The sequence below is a fragment of the Peromyscus leucopus genome, chromosome 11, assembly GCF_004664715.2.
Source record: "Peromyscus leucopus breed LL Stock chromosome 11, UCI_PerLeu_2.1, whole genome shotgun sequence".
Taxonomy (NCBI): domain Eukaryota; kingdom Metazoa; phylum Chordata; class Mammalia; order Rodentia; family Cricetidae; genus Peromyscus; species Peromyscus leucopus.
In genome coordinates this window covers 63,069,635-63,094,025 of record NC_051072.1, presented here as the reverse complement: position 1 = coordinate 63,094,025, position 24,391 = coordinate 63,069,635, and the positions used below count along the sequence as shown (strand labels likewise).

The 24,391-nt window shown below is 36.6% G+C and overlaps 1 long non-coding RNA gene across 1 annotated transcript; it reads left to right on the top strand.

Moving 5' to 3' along the window:
* The first annotated feature begins 174 nt into the window (after positions 1–174).
* LOC114710515 lies at positions 175–17,798 on the top strand. The gene is made up of 4 exons (XR_005092449.1): positions 175–763; positions 6,447–6,542; positions 11,036–13,343; positions 15,433–17,798. It is a non-coding gene; the product is annotated as an uncharacterized LOC114710515 (long non-coding RNA).
* Positions 17,799–24,391: the final 6,593 nt, after the last annotated feature.

The window sequence follows — 24,391 nt, the reverse complement described above, 5'->3', positions numbered from 1 at the left end:
GTCTCTAGTATAATTAGAGTCACTGCAGATAATAACTGCTGTTTCTTAAGTGCCATGATGCTACTCCCGAAACGATTTTTTGGACTGAATATTATTTATCTTTGGTATTAAACTAATAATGACAATATCTGGCTTTTCACTTAAGGTGGTTTTCAGTTGTGACAGTGCCTTTTTAATTGTCTTGTTTCGGTTTGGTATTTGTTAGCCATGAAATAATGACAATTTCTTGCACAAAAGGTGTTATTTTTTCCCCACCTGAGTATTTTTCTCTCCTTTCCTTTCTTGCCTCTCCTTCCCCCTTTCCCTCATCTGCCAGTTTTTATCTTCTTTGCTTTGGAGAGGAATATAAAATTATTGAATCAAATAGCTACCCAGAGGGAAGGGGCAAATATTCTTACCTGCAGTCAAGAAAAATGAAAACCTTTATCACAAGCAGTCTATTTAAAGTAAACAGTTTTAATCTGGGCAAGGCCTGTCGACAGGGAGCAGAAGTTACAGCCTGGCACAGAAGTTTAATTCTTGTTTGGAAATTTGGGGGGAGAGTGTTTTTCTAAAATGCAGTCTGCTGGCTTATTATTTTTTTAAGGGCTGACAGTTAATTAGCACCAAGGCTTATTACAGAAGTCTCCTCTGAAGCAGACAGATTCAAGTTCTACTGAAGTGATTGTCATCAAGGGGTTGTTTGCCGTGGTGCTCACAGATGGCAGGAAAGACAGCCCAGGAACGCAAACAGCCTGATAATCAAGATAGCCTTAAAATATGGGTAAGTTTTCAACTCTGATTCTGGCAGCAATCGCTTTTCAAATATCTTGGGTTGTTATGTCCAAGTGGTTTACTTTAAAGCAGTCTTGTCATCAAAGGGGTCCCAGAGTCAAGAATAATTATGATAATTACCTAGAATTGCACCCCCCCAAATAATCATCATAATACTGAATCTTAACCAAGTACAATATTGTTTGTGCAATACACTGCTACATTCAAAACGATGAAGTGCTAGACAGCTAAGACCTATTCTTGACTGACAAAGCAACTATAATTGTATGACTTTCTGGGATAATGGTTTAAACAAAAGTAAATAGTAAAAAAAAAAAAAAAGCGCCCCCCCCCCAAAAAAAAAGGATTGGAAAGCTTAGCTGTGTTTAGTGCCCATTGATGACAGCAGTGTTCTCTGATCCATGCTGCTATTGTTGGGTTTAGTTTAGCCCCTCTCAATCAATATCTAACAGGGCATGATTTAATAAGGTTTTATAATCTCCAAAAGTGGGGGGGTAGGGTGGTTGTGGTATTGTCATTCATCAAAGGGGGCCTTTCAGGTTTCTTTGCTTTCACCTGCTGGGACCCATTTGGTCTCTTTCAAAGAGAATGCAACGACAAAATGAATGGGAAATGCTGGAATAAGAGTCCCTTATTCTGCCCAATAGTATAATCAATGGGTACTTGTAATCCCCATTGTACTGCACAGAGGTAGTTGTAAGACAATTAAATCTCGCTTCTCAGGCAAATGATGTTGGTAGTTAACCTGAAACAGCCAACAATATTGAAGGGAATGAATGCATTTGAACCAATGATGTAATGGGATCCCGCCTGGCCAGCAAAGCATGTGCGCAGATTGACATGTGCATGCATGCATGTGTGTGCTGATCACGGTTGCTCCATGTGCACAGCGGTCATGATTCATAGTCCTTTAAACATGATATGGTAAATGGAAACAGTTTTAAACAGTTTCACAGTCTATCTTTTAAATTTCTATTTTCAATAATGTGAAAAATATTATTTTTGTAATATTATACACTTTAAAATGTAGTTTTATAAACAGAAAACATTTACATAGTTAACATCAGTTTGATGTGACAACCAGTTTCGTTTTAATTTTATTTGCATCAGCTAAATTCAATTTCTCTTTCCCTCCATGCAGTTACTGCTTAAATGTCAAAAGGAACCTTGTATTCTGAAGAGATGCTCATTTTGGCCTGCATTATTTGTCTACTTCCAATTGTATGGACTTCATATTTTATCTCCAGCATTACCTATCAAGAAATCTTGTGGTTTAGCCTTTTTAGGAGAAAATAAAAATATGGACCATGATAAAATTGCATAGCACAAACTCTAAAAGATTTGTGAAGAAAATTATCCCATTATTGAGAAATGCAGTGACTATTGAAAAATATCAAATGTAAAATAAAAGATGTAGATATTGCTGTATCAGATATGAAAAGATGAATTTAGTTCAGAATCATTTAAAATATATGTATTTAATCTTTAAAATACATTTAATTTCTCTCATATTTATGTTGAAGATGCTATGTCCATATCCTATTGCCAAAGTTGTCTCAGGGGCCCCAGTTGGCCTTTGTTTACAGGAACAGAAAAGTCATTCCTAGAACAAAGTCCCCATGTGTCACCACACAAACACATGATAAGCGTACTCTTATATGCGGAGGTACATATTTCCTTCTCTAAAAGGGTTTTGATGCTGATCTGTTAATTTAAGATATCTGTAACCCCAAAATATTTTGACCTAGAAACTGAAATGTCACTGATGCATATGTGGACAGATGTGTATGTGCATTTCACTGCCTTATGTAGACATGTAGCTAACTTATATGTAAATAGAATAAGCTCACTATATATACTATTCCATATAATTCCCTCAGTAATCTGGAAACACTGAAAAGCTAGCTCTCAATGAACTAGAAATGTTGCCTCATATGGCTTCTAAGTGGTATTATTTGGTATTTCTAGGTCCCTGTAGATTATTTTTAAGCTGTGTGTGTGTGTGTGTGTGTGTGTGTGTGTGCTCCAACCAGAGAGAAATAAAGAAATCCCCGAGAAAAATAAGATTGACCTGAATAAAACGATGTATTCGTGCATAATGCTGCTTTTAGTGAGTAGTAAAGTGCCTGGCTCCTCTGGATACTTCCAAATGAGTCCAGCTAATTGGGGAAACCCAAGCCAATGGCCATTTGAAAGACTGGAGGTCAGGTGTTTTATTGCAGGGATAGTATTCAAAAACATGACTGTCAGGGGTGAACGAAGAATTATGTCAAGAGCATTCAGCATTACTGCCACTAAAGAGAGAGAAGGGGAAAACATTGTGAAGAAAAACATGTCATTTTCTAAATGAGTGAGGGGAGGGGGGCAATAATGTGGCCTTCAGCTGTTGGTTTATTAGGTTTCCATTCTCATGATCCACATCTGCCTTAGGCAGAAGGAGTTTGACTTTTAATACAGTTGCACTCAACTACATTGCTTTCTTGTGGGATGAAGACCATGCAGATGAGGTTTATTCTTTGAGATTGTTTGTTTCTCTATCTCCTGGGCTATTTTCCTGGTTCTATAGCAAATCTGAGCATTGTTGCCTGATTCGCCATGGAACAGTGAACATTGCTTTTCCTAGCCAAATCATCCAGTGTTAAGTGCTATGTGATACAGATCAATAGGGCACCTACAGCTATACAAAAAGGGCAATGTTGTTTCTATTAACCATTCTCAATAAGAGTGTGGCCTAGTGGTTAAAGGATTAAATTGGGTATTGAGGTTTTTTTTTTTTTTTTTTTTTTTTTTTTTTTAATGTCTTGAATTCTATTTCCACCTAAGCCACTGGACTCTCGATGATGCTGTTAGATTTCTTTTTCTTTCATTTTGCTTCTCCAGAATGCACTCATGAGTTGTGTATTTATGGCATACCTCTCATGTGATCATTCAATCAATAGTGAAATCTGGAAGACTGATAAGAGAATTGGAAACACATTGGATGACATCTAAATTATGTTGTGTCAACTATTCAGTTAATTGCTCTTACTGTAGTTCACATATTGTTTATATTTCATACTGTTCTTCCATCATGATTTCTGAGTCTGAGCCCATTTGTCACACTTTACATTCATATGTGCGTGAGCACACTCGCACGCATGCACTCACGCACTTACACATGCATGAAACCTAGGCAAGGGGTTCTCTTTCCTTCCAGAACACAGCATATTTTGTTTAATGTGAGTCTCCTGTGTGGGGTGTTTTCTAACTGTAAGGCAGGATACAGCCTAAGGAAAGTGGGTGGGGCTTGTTGTCATTACCAGTGCCAGGGGCAAATGGTCCTTCCTAAGCACTAGCCACACACATTAACCTTTCTCTGCAGGTTGGAGAGCAAGCCTGTGTGAGCATATTTGTATGAGCTTACATGTGAACATATGTCCATGTGGGAGAAAGGAAAAGAAATGGCAGCATAGAAAAAAATCACAGAGTTGAATTATTATTATCTCAAGCTGGCTTTCAAGGCTAGGCCAGTCCTTCAGACCATGTATTCTGCCAGATTTCTGTGTTCCAGTTGGTATCTCCTCCTCTCCTCCCCTCTCCTTCCCTCTTTCTTCCTTCCTGTTCCTTTCTGGAGAATGTTACACATTTATAAACCATCACTCAACATGTAATTAGAAAAGCAAAAAGCCTCCTGTGTTTGGAAAACCAAGTAGTGGGGAGGCCGGTACTCTCCTCCAGTGTTTGCGGCCTGCTCAGACACTGGTCTCCACAGGAGCAGAAAGGCAGTCCTGTGTAGCCGCTGGACTGCAGAGGAAGGGCATGTGTGTGCGCTCTCAGCTTGACTTGGTGACCACTCAGTGTGACCGGGATGGTAATGAAATGCCTGGGCAGTGCATTGTGAGGGGACATTTTGTGAGGAAATTTGAAAAGCAAGATTCACATATTGAGGAGCTGATTTTATTAATTTTGGGGGGAAATGACAAGTTTCTGTGAAGGAATTGAATGATGTCACCAACAAAAAGTTAGGATTCCTTCCCTAAGTCAATGATGACATTTTTTTAAAAACGGTTCCTTCTGTGTTTCACACCCTACAGAGGTAAGTATTTCAGTTATCCGAAACAGTCATCAGCATTTCCCATTGCACAAATGTTTTCTATGGCCTCCTTAAAAAATGTATTCTTGGTTTCCTCCAACTGCAGATTCTTATTATAAAAATGTAGTTCAAATTTATGGTGCTCCAGATAACAAAAGGGTAATGTATGGGTTTGTTTTTGTTTTTGAAGAAGAAGAAGCACATTGGTTTTATTAATAGCTCCAAAATTATTGTTAGGTCCCTGCTAGTGAAACTTAACGATCTATAGTGATTTCCTCGGGTCTCCTTCATGGGCTATGACAAAGACCAAGGGTCAGGAGCTTGGGAGTTTATGTCTGTGCAGTCATGACTGTGCTATTTAATATTTACTATTTAACATAATGGAGGTGACTGATATTCACTTTGAAAATTTAATTATTGAAGTGTTTAGAGTAAACTAATTGCTTGCTCAAAAAGCCAAACCCATTTTAGAGAGAGAAAAAAAGCATGTTTCAGAAAAGCAAAATAAGACATATTTTGAAAACCAAACTTTTTTTAATCAACGTAGAGCCTGGTAAATAGATTTTTTAAGAATGTATTTGTATAATCGCCTGTTAACGTTACAGAATATGAATTGATAAATAAGGATATGATGCATTACCAGTCCTTTCAGATACTAGTTAAGTCTGCTCAATGTTCCTACAAAGGGACTTGAACTTTTCTGCATTTAAATATAAAAGCACTTACAATATTGCTTTCACATATTTATATTTGATTGTGTTGCATAAAAATAATATCAGAATTATATCCAACTCTGAATGCCAAAAGAATAAACCAAAATATTAGTCTGCGTCATTGTATCTACTTCTCATCTGCCACAAACACTTAGAAGTGTCCCTATTTTCTAACTTGGGAAATATTTATAATCATTAATTCACATAGGAGTTAAAAAAAACTTCTTTGTTTGGTTTTGCTTTGCAGGGCTGAGATTGAACCAAGAGCCAGAGCTTGCTAAGCAAGGAATTTACCACTGTGCTACATCCCCAGCCAGAGTTTAAGTAGTTTTTGAGATGTTTTCCAAAAGGTCTCTGTTAGAATAATTGTGGTCCATTGTGGATCTATCCCTCTCAAACCCCACAAGAATCTGTTGTTTTTCTGCAAGGGCTCAGACAGAACCGTGTTCGTGCTTCTGCGGGGTTCACGCTCTCCCAGTGCATGACCAGGCAGAGTGACTTCTGCTCATCACCATCTTAGATGTTAAATACTGAGAAGCAAGGCCAAACAAGCAGAAACCCACGGTCTTTTTAAGGAAGCTACAACCACATGTTAAGACGTTGTCTTAGTGTGCTAGAGTATCAGTCTTGTTTTATGTCTCTCAAGTTAACACCGTCAGGAGGGGACGCTCAGTTGGGCATGCATAGGGGTCCTGATTTGTGTCTCATCCTAGCTGTCTTCCATCAATCATGTTGGTATGTTACATGTTACAACAGTCATTGGAATTGGGGGGTTATACCCAGAGTAAAGACAGTGTTATTATCAAATATGAGAAAAATTGAAGATGTAAATTATTAGCCATGCCATATGTTAGCACCACAAATGAACTGATATTTTCTCAATCCAGAGCCATACAGAGTGGAAAATACACATAACGCTGCCTGTAAAGCAAGTTTTGCCACCATGGTGCCCTCTGATTTCCTAACATCTGTATTTTAAAAAGGTACGATTACATCATTGGATCTTTGTTTTACTAAATGTTTTAATTAGATGCCTTGATAGAATCTCCAGTTTTAGTAGATTTATGGATCAGAGCTAAGAAAATATTTCAGATGATACATCTTACTCTTGGACACTCTACAGGCTATACAAGGAATGAAAGCCTTTCAAGGGTGGGTAACAGAATAATATTTTAGAAATCCTTGAGATTTTGAACTGGTATGATTTCATATCTATTGAACTGTAAAGTCCACTAGACATATAGACGTAACTATATCAGCAGCACATGAAATAAATTATGCACTTCAGCTTGCCAACGTATAATACCATTTTTGACCATATGTAAATCTTCTATGAGATTTTTAAAGGAATATTAAAAATATCCCTCATCTACAACAGATTTGTCATTCACACACTGCTGAGCATGGAGGCCTATTTTTCTCCTTTTGCCATTATTTTAAATTAAGGGACTCACCCAAAGATCAAAACACCCTTTTACAATGGACATTTTGTGAAGGCAAACAGTGTTAACATCTGAAGGGATATGGTAATTGTTCCTGTTGTGGAGGTACAGGGAGCGATATGCTTCATAGGTATCTTGGGAAACAGGAAACACACCACATATATAAAAAGAAAAAAAGTATCTGCAGGTGTGGAGGGGCAAATCAGAAAATGCCTAGTGACCAAACAAAAACTTTAAACATTGCACTTGAGAAGTACGAACAAAGACATGCTTTGCCTGGCTGGTAGAGGATGTTCAGAGGGGATTGTCTCCTTTGTGAGAACAGCTTTAAGTCCAGCATTTCACGTTACAGCTCTTAATGAGAGGCCCCCACAACATGAAATAAAGACAAAAAAAAAAAAAAAGAGAATTTTTGATGAAAAGAAAAATCAAGAAAAAGAAAGATGACTGAGAGTACGCAAACTTTGTCTGCAGGTGTTTGAGCGCAGGCACAGCGCTGGGGAGACTTTTCTGTCCACCCATTAAGGAAGGCTACATAACAAATAGCACACTATCCCCCAAAGAGAGGAGAGTAAAGTTCTCAGAAAACCCCAGCAAACACCGACATGATTTTTACTATTCCAAATTTAATCCGACATTTTCTGAATGTGCTTGGAGGGAGGGCAGAATACTCCCTTTGTGTCCTGGAAAAGTGTCATGCGACACAGAAAGATCTTTCTCAAAGAAAAGGCATCTTACGGGACTAACACTGAGCTCCCAGCTTGAGAGAATAAACCCCTCAATGCCCCGCTGGGCAAGGCGGCTGCAGGTCCAGTACGGTGCTTTCATGCCATCTAGTGGCCGTCTGCGAAGTCTCGCCCAGACCCGCGCATCTCAGGGAGCAACCCGGGTTCGGATTTAGATGGTGTCTGGGGCAACGGTAGAGAGGAATAGCCACCTCGACTCAAAAAATGTAGAAACATCATGCTTATTTTGCTGGAAAAACATGAATACTTTTAGAATAAAGTATCTCCTCAGTTTCAGTAGCCTGACTTGAAGTGCTGGGTACCACGTTAGTTTGGGTGGAATTAGTCTTCCTCTGGCCCTCTCTTCCCTTCTTTCAGCCTTTCCCCTCTCTTCTCCTTCCTCAACCCTTCGCAAGTTTCCTTCTGTTTTCTATTTTCTTAGTTTGCACTCCCACTTCTTTCACAAATTCATGTTTTGATTTTCCGTTTTCTGAAAGACTTAAAACGTGGCTTGTTCCCCACACCTTTGTTTTCTTTTGGTATTTTGAGGCTTTCCTCTAAATGCACCATCTCCCCAGGACCCATGGGATGGGATTGTAAGAGGCCAGAGCGTCAAAGAACGGACTTCCTGCTTCCTGGAAGCACACAGAACCTAAGTCGGTTATGTTCTGGATTCTCTTCTTACGTCGGCCTGCGGGCGTGCTTCCCTGTGAGCAGCACTCGGAGTATCGACCTGAAATTGTTTAAAAGCTAAAGTAGTTTTTTTCACTTTGCAAAATAGCTTTAAAGGGTCGTTATGCACCACGTATACAGAGGCGTGCCGCTGATTCTTCGTCTAATAAGTCAGCTTCAACTAGTGTCACACACTGAATTTTTTTTACTAGTTGAGATTTATTTCAAAAGCTTAGGAATCCTTTTTTATTTCATTGATTCATACATTTTTGATACTATATTATTGTTTCTAAGAATATGGCTTTCTTGGACAACTACTTCTATGTTTCATTGAGATGTCTTTTAAGGAGACAAAAAGTTGATTTTTAATTTTTTAAAATAGACCTCTGCATGATTTCGGTCAGCGATTTTATGTCACTGGATAGAGGAGATAATATTGGGAAAAGCTTCAGCTTTTTTTTTTTTCCCATGAAACAGGAATTTTGAAGGCTTCCTGGCATAAAACCCCTACAGATTTTATTGTGGTTGGAGATCAGTAAGAAATGCAAGCTGGAGGGGTACTCAAATGCTCATCCAGGCTTTGAATTTTAAAAAGTTTACTTAAAAGGACTTAATAAACAAACACAGTACTTCAAATATTTCAAGTAATATTGCAACAGGAAATAATTGTAGTGGTTCTTTTCCCTCACTTTTGGCATATTTATATCATATATATCATATGTCATAGACACATGATATATATATAGTAGAACATTCTATTTCAGTGGTTCCATTATAAATAAAAATTTGAAACACGATGTGAACATTGGTCTGATGCATTTGTCTTAGTTGTATTCTTTTTGAAAATTTATATTTTCAACATGTTACTTAGACAAAGGCACACATATTTTAAAATATGGATGCTTTTCAAAAACTGTTTCTTTGATTATCAAACTTTGCACCAAATTTTAGTATAAATATGCATAAATATGCCAAATCTAAATTTTCACCTTTTAAATAACTATAGAAGAAAAAATATGCCATGTAGAATGCCGTTTTCCTCTTTTTATCTACTTCTTGAATGGCAACATAACAATCTTAACCACAAAATGCTTACTGATTATATCTACATCTATCTATCTGTCTGTCTGTCTATCCATCCATCTATCTCTCTATCATCTATCTATCTATCTACATTCAGGAAATGTTGACCTAGTATATCTATATATTCTACTATTTCAAAGTGGTTGATTTTTTTTTAGCTTACCTTTAATTATAACTTTCTCATGGAAATTGAGAATATAATATATTCTGTTTACATATAATATATCTGAGTATAATTAAAAACTATTCATTTTTAATATTTTCTAATAATTGGTACATTATTGGTACTTCTGTTTTATTTCCATATATAAAAAGAACTTACTTCTAACATCAGAAAAACAGCAAGAGATTGAGGAGGAATGTGGGGGGTAGTGGGGTGAGTGATGTCTGTGTGTATGAAAATGTCACAACGAGATGCATTATTTTGTACACTTAAAATTAATTAAAATTGTAAAGTCTATTCCTATGTAATAACTACTGACTTAATGTAAGCATATTTCAGATCTAGCATGTTTTCTCTCCATTTTGGAGAGAATAATATTACAATAATTATATGTAAACCAAACATAGTGAAGTTCTTAAAATAATAACTTAAAAAAAACTTGGAAAGTCAGAAACTTCTTTGTTGAATACAATAGTAGTGTGTTTTTTTTTTTTTTTCCAAGTGGGTTTATATGAACTAAAAGGAAAAATAGTTTCAAGAGCCTTGAAATTTTATCCACATAAAATGCTACTTTCTGATAAAGACAAATTCAGGACAACTATACATATTCATTGATTAGAGAAAAAGCAGCAGAACTTGGGGAGGTTCCCATGCAGAGCAAAAGGCATATGGGCGTCACATCCGTCGCTCGCTGTCTGGAACAGGGCTGAATTTTGATTAGACCAGGAGGCTATAATTGGAGTGATAATCTCTTACACTGTTTTTAATTGTAATCAGTGCAGATGTTTGCAGCTTTCTGGAGTAAAAAATAGTGATAGAGAATACGTATAACTGATAATTCTTAAAGCAATAACTTTCTCCACTTGGCTCATTTTAAAAGGTGTATTTGATACTCAGAATTATTGAAAAGCCAGTAATTCACAAGTATTAAAAAGCAAATGAAAATCAACCATTTATGACAGCTGAAGTGTATACATTTCAAAAGTGCTAAGCTGACATGTAATTCTCTATTTCCCTTTTGTGTTCTTTCTGAATGAAGTGAAATCAACAATCTTATTCTACCAGAGTGGGGAAATGGATACTTTGAACAATGTCTGAAATATTTTTGATAAAGAAACTATTGAATAATTTAATCTTGCTTTTTCACAGATGAGATTTTTTAGTTCATTTTTTAGGTGCTAGACTTAAATCCAGATGAAAACAATTTTATGCAATTGTTACATTTTATATCTCTTGCTTTTTATCCCACTTACAGCAGGCTTATATACAGAAAATAGATAGATGATTGATAGAATTTTTTAATATGGATACAGATTTGTGATTTTTTTATTTTTAATTTGTAGTTTTAAATGTCATTAATTGACTTTTGGCATTCACATTATACACTCCAGGGAGGACTTCCTGTATTTTATGGAAGAATGATTTGCAGTTTCATAAACACAAATCAAGAGTGGCCTTTCCTCCCTTTCTTGAGTAGGAGTGTGTTGGCTGTGCAGAAGTCTCCAAATAAATGACCTTGGTTCGGTGTACTTCAGTTCAAGCTTCACTGAGAGGTAGGCCTTCCGGACCTGGGCCCTTCTCCCCTTTCCTGGGCTGTGTCCCTTTTTAGGCTTCACAGCAAGGCTGCAGCAGTACCTCATTCTCTCTGCTCTGCAGTGAAGCTGACAGTATAGAACTGTGCTACACCCAGCAGCATCCGCTGTCTTACAACAAAACACATCCTCGGGACACAACAAGGCACGGTAGAAAAACAGCAAGGATTCAGAATCAGCAGATTAATTTTCTCTAAGAATCCTAGGGCAAAGTCTCTACATTTTTTCTTTGTATAAACATAGTAATTTAAATTATCGCAAACATTTGTTTATACATACGTACACATACATTTGTTTATATACACACACATACTCACATATATATATATATACTATATCCACACACATTTATATGTAGTGGCAGTTAAGACTCTCAATTGGTCAATGTCTAAATTAATTAATTATTGCTAATTATTAATACTAATGGTGAAGAAATTTGGGAAATAACTCTCTTTTTACGGTTCTAGATCTCAGATTCCTAATAAAGATATTTGGGTTGCATGGGGAACTGATTCATTGGTAGATTGTTTATGAATTTTACAAGGGAAGTTACAATTGTCAGAGGACTGATTATGATTATTTTAATAATAATAGCTACTGCTTAATGCTACCTATTCTCGCTCAAGTTTTGTTATTACGGATCTTTAGAACAAATCCATAAAGTATGAACAATGTATGCTTTACATGGAAAGAAACTGAGACTGATAAGATCTGGACAACTTGCCCATGTCACTTTCCCTGGTTACTCGGCTATCAAATGACAAAATAAATGTGGATCTGTGTCTTCCTGCTTTCTTCACACATCTCTTCTCCATGTCTTGTTGATCACTAATAGTAATCAAAATTTACTCTGTGCTCTCTACTTGAGATGTTTGATTATTGAGCCTGTGATTTTCCTAAATGCTTCTTCTGTTGAATTGTTAACAGTGATATACTTATGACATTTAACCAGGTATCTCAATAAAACACAAGTTTTGGTTAAAATAAGACTGACAATTCTGACAAACCAGATCAAATACAATATTAAAACAGACTCAAATGGACGCTTTCGGTAAGTTTTATTTTTGCCCTACTCTGGATGATTATTCCATTTTCAGAACTGTGAGACCCTCCAAGTCCGTGCTCTCGTTCACATCTGTCATTTACCTTGTTTACCTGAATGTTCTTGGACATCCCTTACTTTCTTCTTCCTGTCTCCAAAACAAGATACAATGGGCTGGCAGAGCTTGTTTATTTCTGCCTTGTCTGGCCTCAGACTTTCTTCAAGGTCTAATACAATGCTGGCATTCACCTCCCAAGTCTGGGATCCTGGGCCTCACTTGACTTGGTCCTATCCTGTGTTAGCACTGCTCAGCATGAATTCCTACACACCAGTCTTCACAAACAGCTTCTTTCACTTGCATGCTCCTTATCTTCACTCAGATCTGAAGGCTTTGAAGTGGAAGCTTTCTGTTTCTTTGTGTGTTTCTATAGTACCCTTCCATATCTACTAACATTACATAAAGTCCTTTCAGGGCATTTAGTGGATTCTCCTAAACCAGAGATCCCCTGTTCAAGAGGGAAGAATGAACCAGGTTATTGACAACTTATCAAGTCTGTTTTCCACTCTTAGAATGGGAACCCTAACACTCCGCTCTGTTACTAATCCCCATGTCATTGCTGAAGATGATCACTAAACTTTTACAAAATACTGTGTGTTTAACATTTTCTGGATTGGTCCAGAGTCTGGGACTCTCATCTCTAATTATAACTTTATATCCATGTGGATATTCTATTACATGACTCAGATACTGAAATATGGAATGTTCAGTCCACAGTAGAAAATGACAGTTTCTAGGCAAGTTCTCATACTCCACAGGTTAGTCCTTTACAGTTTTAAAAAAATAGTTAAAAATATATGCATATTAAGGTTTTTTGATTGTTCATTTGTTTGTTTTTAACATGGTATCTTATTTCTTGCATTCTAAATTCACCTGGGACTGACCAACGGCTTTTCTCTTCAGACAGGGCACATTTTCTCCAATTTGGTCTGCTATCCAAGTACTTGGTACTTCTCAGAGAGATTTCCACCAACCGCACTTCATACATCAGTACCTGCCTTCAATCGGTGAGTATTTAAGTGTTCTCGAGTTAACCTAAGCCTTGCATTTTAAGTTATTAAAAGGAAAGCTGAGTCATGTAGAGTCATGCGTCTATGTTCTGGGCATTATCACTGAGTGACGAGATGCTCTGAAGTATGTCACTGTTAGACATTTCAAAGCAGGTTTTGTGATAGTAAAAGCATTCTCTTGTAGGCACATACACACATAAGATAATTATTCAGAATGGCTATAGCCTGAATTGTTAAACAAAATACCTTCCATATCACATTTGTACAATGTTTGGATAACTAGGTAGATAATGTGTGTTGTTATTAGGTACATGAGGTGTTCTGTGCATATGAGAGAAAAAATAGAGTTTCCATGAGGAAGGTTCTGCCTGGCAGAGAGGACTGGCTTTTCAAGCATGTTCAAGAGCTCTTCTGTCTCTTGTTACCTTTTGTCTGATGGTAGTGGGGTACATGATGGAAAAGAATGCAAATGGGGCCATCAGACAGGATCCCAAACAACTAGGGCCTAAAGAAGGCCGAAAAAGATCTTACTATTTCCAAGAACGGCCACATGACTTGGAGCCTAGAGCCTCTGAGCCTACTTCAAACAAAGTTTTGGCTCTGAATCAGGAAGTATCTCTTCAATAAGTAGATCCTTTTCTTGAGAATAAACTGGGAGGGTGGCCAGGCATGGAGGCATGGGCCTTTAATAGTAGCACTGAGGTGGCAAAGGCAGGTAGACCTCTGTGAGTTCCTGGTCAACTTGGTCTACATAATGAGTTCCAGACATCCAGGACTATGTAGTGAAACCACATCTCAAACAAACAAATAAAAATGTTGAGTTGGGGCTTGGGAGAAGACTCAGTCTGTCAAGTGATAGCCTTGTAAGCTTGAGGAAAAACCAGATTTATGTAGCCAGAGTGATGGATCAGTGGTGAAAACACTTGCTTCTCTAGCAGAGGACCTGGGTTCAGATCCAAGTACCCACACACGGTGGTTCACAACTCAAGATCAGGGAAATTGTAGTGACTCCCTTTTCTGGCTTCCATGGCCACCAGACACACGGGTGGAACATATACATAACATGCAGGCAATCACTCAAGCACATAAAACAAAAATAAAAAATCAATAGTTTTGTAAAAGCCAGATGGAGAAGAGATTAGAAAGTCAGAAACAGAAGGATCCCTAGGGATTGTTGAGCAGTGAGTCTAGTCAATTGTGAGCTTCATATTCAGCAAGAGGCCTTGTCTTAAGATACAAGGTAGAGAGTGATTGAGGAAGACACCTACTTCTACCTTTGACCTACTCTCTCTCTCTCTCTCTCTCTCTCTCTCTCTCTCTCTCTCACACACACACACACACACACACACACACACACACATCTAGTCTAGTTGTACTGAAATTTATTTAAGAGAATGGCAATAGGTTTTTAAAAATCTTTCAAAACAGTATTTTTAGCTAGACACAGACTCATTCTCTCTCTGTCTCTGTTTCTCTCTCTCTCTCCATATATATATATATATATATATATATATATATACATATACATGTATTTTATATGTTTATATAAATATACACACAATACACAACACACATACAGAGTTTCTTGCTGTCTGTCAGATTTACCTCTGGCAAAGTGAAAAAACAGAGAGCCAGTTTCAGTAAGGGCGCAGTATCTCATAAGCCCACCCGCCACCATCTACAGGAGCTTTTATCAAGACATAATAGAACGCTAGAGAACTAATTATAGTATCACTTTTCAAACATGACACTCTGTAGAGTTCATGCTAATTTATTCCCTCAATAAGTATTTTATGAATGCAAACTCAATGAAAGTCACTGAACTCTGTGTTAAAGACGAGAAAACCAAAGAGGAAGATCGAAGCCCTGCCCACCAGTGTCTTCCTGTCCAATTAGAGAAAACTCATAACACAAAGTTGTATCTGAGTAACACATGGGATGTGATGGAGTGGATGTTGCAGGTCTTAGTGTTCCAAAACAGAAGAGCTAATGAACGTATTACAAAAGGGGAGATTTCAGTCAGCCTAGAAGTGGGGAGAACAGAATATGAACGAAGCTTGGGCTCACAAATGTGCTCTGTTTCAAGGGGAATACCCAGCCATCTACAGAAGAATGACTGTATCGATGTTTTCAGAAGGCAGGAGGCAACGTCACTGCTGGAGGCGCTTGCAGGGGTAAGTTGCATGGGGCTGAGTTCTAAGCTGACATTTAGAGGCTTTGCACATGGAGGCAGATATTCTACTCCTGAAGTCTCCATACAATACATCTGGGTTATGATGGTAACAGGACAGATCTTACAGGGCCATTTGGTAGAGTATGTGAGTCCATTTTTTTTTTATTTAAAGAACACAACAGAGTCCCTGGCATATTATGTTACTCTATAAATGTCAGGTACTATCAGCCAAGGTGGTAAAGAATCCAGGAATATGCATTTCAGTGCTAAAACATGAAGTCTGAGCTTGACCCTGAAATGAAAATTATCAGGTTAGTTTTTGTTAGTGGTTTTAAAATATGATAAGGAATTTTTCATGGCTATTCTAACAACTGCTACTATTTGCTGTGGAGAACAGGTTGGAGGATGGAAAGAAAGACAGCTGGGTGGTGACTAGTACAGTCAAAGTCTGAAGCACTGATTGTTTTTATGGAGAAAACTGTAAAAGGAAAATCTCCTTGGGAAGTTGTTATCAATTTGCTACAAGATAGTGAATGGTAACCCCAAGGGTCATAAGCGCCTTTGTTTGCCTGATAGAAGTTATAGACCATCTCAAAGATATACATGTTCAGTTGCAAAACTAAAGGCATTTTTAGGGGATCCTAGAAGCCTTGCTTTAGAAAGGCAGGGGATACACACATAATGAAACCAACAGAATGCATAAAAAGTGAGTGGATCATTTTTCCATATACAATATTGCAATTTTGTTTTATTTATACTTTGTATAATCTGCTATTTTAGTTTGCCCTATAGAGTACTGAAATGTTTTTGTACCTCAACTAGTAGGAGTCATATGTCTTTTGATCTACATTTTTTTCCTCAAAAAAAAAAAATCTTACTTCATTTAACTAGTCTGGCCACGCTCCATTCATGGCTGGTAAGTGCAGGACATCATATTCAGCTCCACACTGCCAGACCACCATCTTCTATCCTGTTTTGAAACTTGATGTGTGGGCCTCCTGTAGTACATTTAAAGATCACTTAATAAAAACTGCTTAAGATTTTTTTTTTCCAGTTTGAAAATTTAAAATAAATTGGCTTGGAAATTTCCCCCTTCTCCATTTCTTACATCACTTAAATCTAAAGACTGAGTAGAGGAGCAAAGGGTCTATGTCATCAATATCACCTTTACAAGTCAATCACTTCAGTCCAACTATTTCACATCATCATAGAGCAAGCTGCTAAGTAAGAGTCCAGGTACCCCACATTGACCTTTCCATCCTTTACATAAGAGGCAATGAGAAATTAGAGGCAGAAGGTCTGTGTTCTCTTTCTACCAGCCTTCGCATTCCCAATAGTTGCTCCAAATAACTCCCTGTGGTTTGCCTATCACACCCTGTATGTTTATGCAAGCTGCTTTATACTTAATTCTGTGGCAGACACCAAGCATATGTTGGTTGTATATTTGTTTAAAACTTTTTATGTATAACAGAGGATATGAATCTAGGTTTTTGCTAGTAATGAAACCATTCTCTCTGCATCTGATTAGTCCTTAGGGGACCGCAAATAACATTTTGTGACTATTTACCAAATTTTCACTATCAGTTCTGAAAAGCAACAGTATAATAGTGTCACTTGTTTTTGTGATTCCTAATGGTATGGATGTGCCTTTTAAGTTGTGGCAATCCTCACTATGAATATAATTCTTCTGAAGATAAATGGACATAAGCATTAGAAAGTGGTAATGCGGTATCTTAGAGCCCCCCAAATCCTATTCTTATCACAAGAATAATGCAATTACTCTGAGTCTCAATATCGATTTTACGTGCTGCTGTAGTAATTTGTCTATGATTTGTATAGACAGTATTGACAGTTTCCATAATGTCTATAGAGACTTTAATTGGAATATTTTAAAATGTTTTTCCTTTGTGGATACAGTTTTGTTTCAGTAATGATTGATACATGATATGCTCGTCTAAGTTCAAAGATAACGAACAATTTGAGCAAAACACAGTTTAACTGAACAACACAGTTTAAGTTTGAAAACAACAATTGAGATTAAAACAGACCAAGGCTAATGAAAGCAGCCAAGCTTTTTTGTGTCTCACTGGCCCAGGAAAAAAGTGAACACCATGCACAGCCAGGAGGGACCAATAGACTCTGGCTGACCTGGAAGTCTAAGGATTGTGCTATGGGGATTCTATACTCTCTCACTCAGCACCATTGATGTCATTTAATTTCGTGAAATTAGGATTAAAGCATCTTCCTAGTTTTCAGGGTGATTGCAAAGACCAAATAAAATAAAGAGTAAAAACTGTTTCTAATGAAAAAGGAATTATTATTATTAATATTAAGTAATTAGTATCATTTAATTGTTAGTATTATAAAATAGAATTTTCTTTATAATTGATCAAGCTCAATTTCACTTACTCGCTTTCCATACAATGGTTATTTTCCCTTAGATTTTCACTGATGTTTTCTGTCATCTTTTCTGGATGAAGCTTTGAAACTATTCCTTTTTTGAAACTGGTTAAAATTAGACAGAATTCTATATCAAATAGCAAGAAGCCTTAACGATTACATATAAAATTCTAAAGAAACCCCTTTAGGCATGTGGGCTCCACCCAGGACTTGTGTTTTATAAATGGTGTTGATGGAAGCCTGTGAATAGAAGTATATGAATTAACATTTAACATTTACACAAACTAAGCAAATACAGTGGTGTTAAAAGAAGCCCAAGCCTGCCTTTCCCTTCCCCTTCCCATGCTTACACAGGAGGCTTCACTCTGCTAAAATCCTAATGTCACAATAGCAGCCATGTAAACCTTGTGCATCTTTTAACTCCTAGGCCTGGGCGTGAACTTGGCATCTAGAGGCTGGGGAGCCAGGGGGTTCGGAAGACCATATGATGAGGCTCTTCCCTGAGTTAGAGACAAGGCGTAGGGGGTGGGGCACCACCGAGCTTCCCTTCCAAGTGTTTCCTGTGTTGCTCTGCTTTGTTTTAGTAATCATATGAGCTAATTACAATGCTAATTAGGCCAGTTTACCTGACTCCTGTGTGTCCTTACACTAGGGTTCTTTGTTTGATCTGCTACTTCTTAAGCTTAGTTATCTGCTCACCAGCATGGAGGGATAGATAGCACGGATAATTGAATGTGGAAGAACACACCTTCGTCTGTATTAATGAAGATAACTATTGCAAACCAACACACTAATTAAGGATAATGATGAACACTTTTGATCAGCCATTATTTTTTAATATGGAAGTTGGTTACCAGCAAGCGTGGTCTAGAGGAAACAAACCATCTTCCAGCTTTCTCCGAAGGACTGCAGAGACATTTATTCCATATATTCTCTCACATGCTGTTTTTAAAATATAATTGAGTTGATGGCTTCATTTCAAAAGAAAAAAAATAATTAAAGAGTTTGTTGGGATCATTTTCTGCAGAAAAGACATTCTGTGTGCATGAGTTTCATCTATGTCTGAGGAGGAAAAGACTGCTTGGATCATTGGCCATCATTGTTGAACAGCAGAGTAATTAACTGGGCAAACACATTTAGATCTGGTGAACCCATATGCACAGTAACTGGGCAATAGAAACACTCTTTTCTTGAAAATAAAAACACCTCTAGTTTGTTGTACTTGTGTGCTATGCTATATAAGATAGCATTTTGCCCCTTGGCTTTACCCATTCCAGATAGATTTGCTAATCTTTATGAACTCATTTGAAAAGAAGTTGCCTATCACAAAAGATTCAGAGATTGTCAAGTTTGGTCTTTGTGTCTACTTTTAAAGTAATAAATTTCCTTCTTATCCCTTTCAATAACTGGTTTTTGAAACAATTTAATAATTGTACTAAAATAGTTTAAATTATCATAAGGAAAGTATCCTTTATAAAAATATAACATCTAAGGGGCTTATTTATTAAATAGTTACCAATGTTCTCTAATCCTTGCATAATATTAATGACATAATTTAAATTTGCATTTAAATGTAACAAATGGAATCAAAGCAGGACAGCACTTGCTTCTGACAAAGTGATGGATATTTGGTCACCATCCTCTTATAATAGTTCATTATAAAATACAGAAAATCAAAAGCTTAAAACTGTTTATTTAAACATCAAAGAAGAGATGTGTATTAAAGGGTGTAAGTATTTGTTATAATTACTGTTTTTAAGGCAGCCATTCTGGCAGCTAAATACATACACAATAAGAGCTTAGATTTTAATTCAAACAGAACTCAATTTCCCAGTATCCCCACTTCTCGAGAGACTAAATGATTATTACTATTTTTTTTTTTTTTTGGTTCTGATCACATTTTAATCCAGATAAGAGGACTCACTCTCCTAATTCAGACTTTCTGGTAAGGCTCAGCTTGTCACAATGTATAGCTTTCTTTCCTTTGATAAGGTCAGTTTGCCAAAAAGAACAAAGTACATATGAGTAATACATTACTCAACCACTTGTATACATACATCTATTTTTCTTACAGGTCTCACTATTCAGAAAGGTACAGACATGGCACCATGATAAAAAGGGTCATTTAAAAAACTTCACAGAGGCTCTGTACTGTGAAGGATTGAATTTTCACTTGAATGCCTACATTTTCACATCTTTTTCTTTGCAGAAATATTCCTTTTGAATGGCAGACTGCAATTGGATAGGCTTTTTATTTTTTTAAGTCACTGACCAGGAATATATAAAATATTAGAAGGCATTTGTCCCGGTGGAAGAACACAGCTCACTGAAAAGGAAGAGGTGGTTATTAAAGAAGTTATACAACTTTGTCTCTTCACATTGGAGAGCTGCTTTTGACAAGAGCCTCAAGTTCAGTCAAGGTGGAACATGAAGGTGTATGGCTTGCAAAGGATAGACAATGTAACTAACTTGTTAAACCACTGGCCCCAAAGCCCTCCGCTTGGCACATTTTCCCAATCATTTTGAGTGTGTACTTTTATGAGCACAGGATGCTGACTCTAGCTTCATCTGTCTGACACCTTCAACATTCGATCACAATTATTTGAAATATGTTCATGGTTAATTTTTAAAACTTCTCAATTTCTCTTAGTAGTTTTGTGTTCCTCAAATACACTTCAAAGAAAGGAAGAAAACAGAAGTCTATTAAATCAATACAGTAAAACATTTAACTTTGGTTATTAGATTCCCTGTGGAGTTAATGTTAATTCAATTCAGTTGAATGCACCAAATATTTCTTGATCTCCTACAAGTCAGTAAGGAATTATGCCAGGATTATGAAAATATATAAAAGTAAAAAAAGATAAACACCTCTTTATCTTTACAATTTCTACCATTTCAGGAAATACGTAAGAATCTCAGCCATAATAAAAGGTAGGAAGGGGTGATTAGATCAGGAAGCTACAAACTTTTTGTCAAATGTATTAGTGAGATTTCCTTGGCTTAATTAAGGAAGACATTACAGAAGAACATGATTGAACACCCCTTAAAAAGGATGTATTCATTGGGGATAGCAGTTAAAGATGGGGAGGAATAATCTGATAGAAATGATTCATCCTAAACGGAAAGAAGGGAAGAGAAAAAACTTAAGGTAGGAAAACAGACTTTTGTCAGTGATAAAGGATGGCTGGACTGGGTGTAACCTAGCATGCTTGAGAAAGACAAGGGAATCAAAAGTGTGCACCAATGCCAACACATGATGGTTTTGCTAGTAGTTTGGTTGTGGTTCTACAGGATACAAGGGAATTTCTAAGCAAGAGAGTGTCTATCAGAATTGTGATTTGTATGGCTTATAAAATATCGCTCCTTTCTTCTGATGTATAATTTATCTGGTTTTTCCTATACTACTACAGTTTTTTTCTACTTTAATTCTGTTTTTTTTTTCTCTCCTGTCAGAACTAAATCAGAATACAGAAATCACTGACAACACATTGTACACACAAATATTCATGTCCACTTGGGAACTGGACTCAATTGTTAAGAAACTCCATAGTAACAATAATGATTCTGTGACTCTAAGTCTAGTGGAAATTGCATAATGTTATTTTATAAAAATACTTTGAATGACTTCTGAGATGTACAGGAATCCAGGGGAAATTTGCCTTCACTTGAAAGCAGAAGGAGGTCTTGTTCATATTCTATAGCAAAAATGATGGAAAGGTATTTCTTGGGCTTTTGCAAGCCTACCTAAAGTGAAAACAATTCATTTCTAAATGTTGATATTTGGGCATGCTATCAGGACTAGAATATTTGTTTTAGTTCATGAAGAATGAATAGTCCTCAAATGAAGCGTTCTGTAAGTTCCACTGACCAATTCAGATTTATCCCCTCTCTCACATATTCACAGCTAACTGAAAAGGCACCTGCATCTTGCAAACTTAAGTTGTGGTTAATGAAAAAGATAAATGTGACCCCTTCTAAATCTTATATCATTATTTGTTATGGAAAATAAGACAAAAGTATTTTTTAATGAAACTTTTGGGACAGAGGAAATGAACAATACCAACAGTGAATTTCAGCTCTAAGTGTGTTTTTGATAAAACAGATTATTGTGCATAAGATTAATACAATTGGAAAATGAGCCCATGTTATTCTGATGGAAAATCAGGTCAGTTGTGGTAGTGTATAGGTGAATAACAGATCTAATCCATTCTATTCATTTAATACCACATATATTTTATTTAGTAAGTTGCCAAGCATTTAACTATTATAACAGTTACAACAAATGATTTGACATGAAATAATTGAATTACATCCATGCTCAAATTTAGAGTAAGTGGATACAATGGAGAAAAGGGAAGAAAACAGGATGATAAATTTATATCGACATATTAAATTTATAGCCATATATAAATTTATGTCAATATATTTCCTTCATATCTAGTAGTAGAGATGCTTCCATATATAAGCTTTGCACATGGCACCATCTTGGTCATTTCAAAACTAGGAAAGCATTTTATTTTTCTTAAAGCTGAGAGTAATGTCATTAATTTAGATGTTACACTTTGGCTTGGGACTACTGACTTCAGCACACAAAAATTTAGTTTCTATTGTATTAAAACTGTTATAACAAGAAATACAATCTGACAAGGGAAAATATTTGAGATCCTAGTGAATGTAATATAATAACATATATTACAACCAGTAGAAAGGTTATGTATCTCATTGTATGCTTTAGTCTGGTATTCATTATTTTTAAACCTAGATAAAAATCTAAATTAGTTTTGCTTTCTAAGAAATATAGTTCTACTAATTTTTTTAATGTTTACTTAAATCTCCAAAACATCTAATCAGACTGGGAATACCTAGTTTGTAGTCATGCTTCTTAAAAATTTTGTGACTTAAAAACTTTCTTGTTACCATAAACTCATTGAATATTTCTATCCAAAATGTAGATATATTCGTGTTCTAGTGTATTCTCCCACTAGATGATGGTTGACTCATTGTTGTGGTGTCTTCTGCAATCTCTCTCTCTCTCTTTCTCTCTCTCTCTCTCTCTCTCTCTCTCTCTCTCTCTCTCTCTCTCTCTCTCTCTTAAATTCCCTGCCTCCTGCTATTTTCTGGCTTTAGGTTTTTGTTTTGTTTTGTTTGCTTTGTTTTCTATTGTTTTCCATTTCTTTCTGTCTCTTTGAGTAGGTTGTTGCCTTATTGGAATTCTGCCATAGAAATCCTACTTTCTGGTATGATGTGTGTTTGTGTTTGTGTGTGTGTGTGTGTGTGTGTGTGTGTGTGTGTGTGTGTGTGTGTGATAGAACTCACTGAGTACCATGACAATGTTGGAGTTCTGATTGGTGAGTATTTTTAGTCCTTTGTTGACTTGCAGTATGTTCCTTTCCTCATTCCTTAGGTATCCACAGCTTTATTCTTGATCTCTGAAAATAAATGTTAGGGTATGGGCTGCCTTGCCAAAAGTTTGTATATAACCTTCAAGTTTAAGAAAATCATTTCTAGCTCCAAAAGATATGGTCTGGAATATGCCAATGCAATAACAAATAGTAATTACTGATTAAATTGCTATTATAAACAATATTCTGTGTCTGACAACATATGAAATATAAATCAGAATGCTACTGCCATTTATGTAGGTGCTGAGGTTTGTATGAATAAAACGAAATGATATAAAGTTATATATATATTGAAAGTATCGTAATGGAGCCCATTATTTTGTATATTAATTTTTAAAATACTTGTAAAATGATGGTATTGTATGCAAGGCATTCTTTATAAATAGTTAACTTTAATTAAGCATTAAGACATATTGCAAGAGTTCACAGGTACAATGGTATGAATTCGAAGGTCAGCTGAGTATCTACAGAAAACTGCCTTGGAGAAACTTCAGTTCCTAAGAAACAAGGTCAATAAGAAAAATATGCTTCCCATAGCAGGAAGCCATCAGGTTCTTAGAGGGCAAAGAGAGGAGGTCTCGAGAAGAGTTTAGGTTCTAACAGAAGGGGAAGCTGCAAATCCCAGGCTCAGGAGTGAGCGGGGGCAGCCTTTTCCACTCTGCATGCTGTAACCTGAGGTTTTGCAGAAGCAATACAAGAGGGTGTAGCGTGAACACCTAACTTGAAAACGTATGCGGAAGTAAGAAGTCAAGTGCATCAGTAGAATAGGAACGTACAGCTGAATGAAGGAGCTTTCCAGTTTTCCAGTGAGGGAAGCATGCAGGGGCTCAGGTTCACTTCACCTGAACTGGTTTTGCTACTGCTGTCGTAGATCATGGTCCTTGATTTCATCTCTTTGACCACAGGAAACCTGAGATAAACATAGGACATACAACCTGAACAAGTTGACATATAACTTCCAATCTACGATGTAGACTGTGCATTGAAAGATGAAACACATTATAGAGGAAAGAACGTTTTAGTCCATGTAACATCACTACATTGTAGCATCCTGATTGAATTCAGTTTGA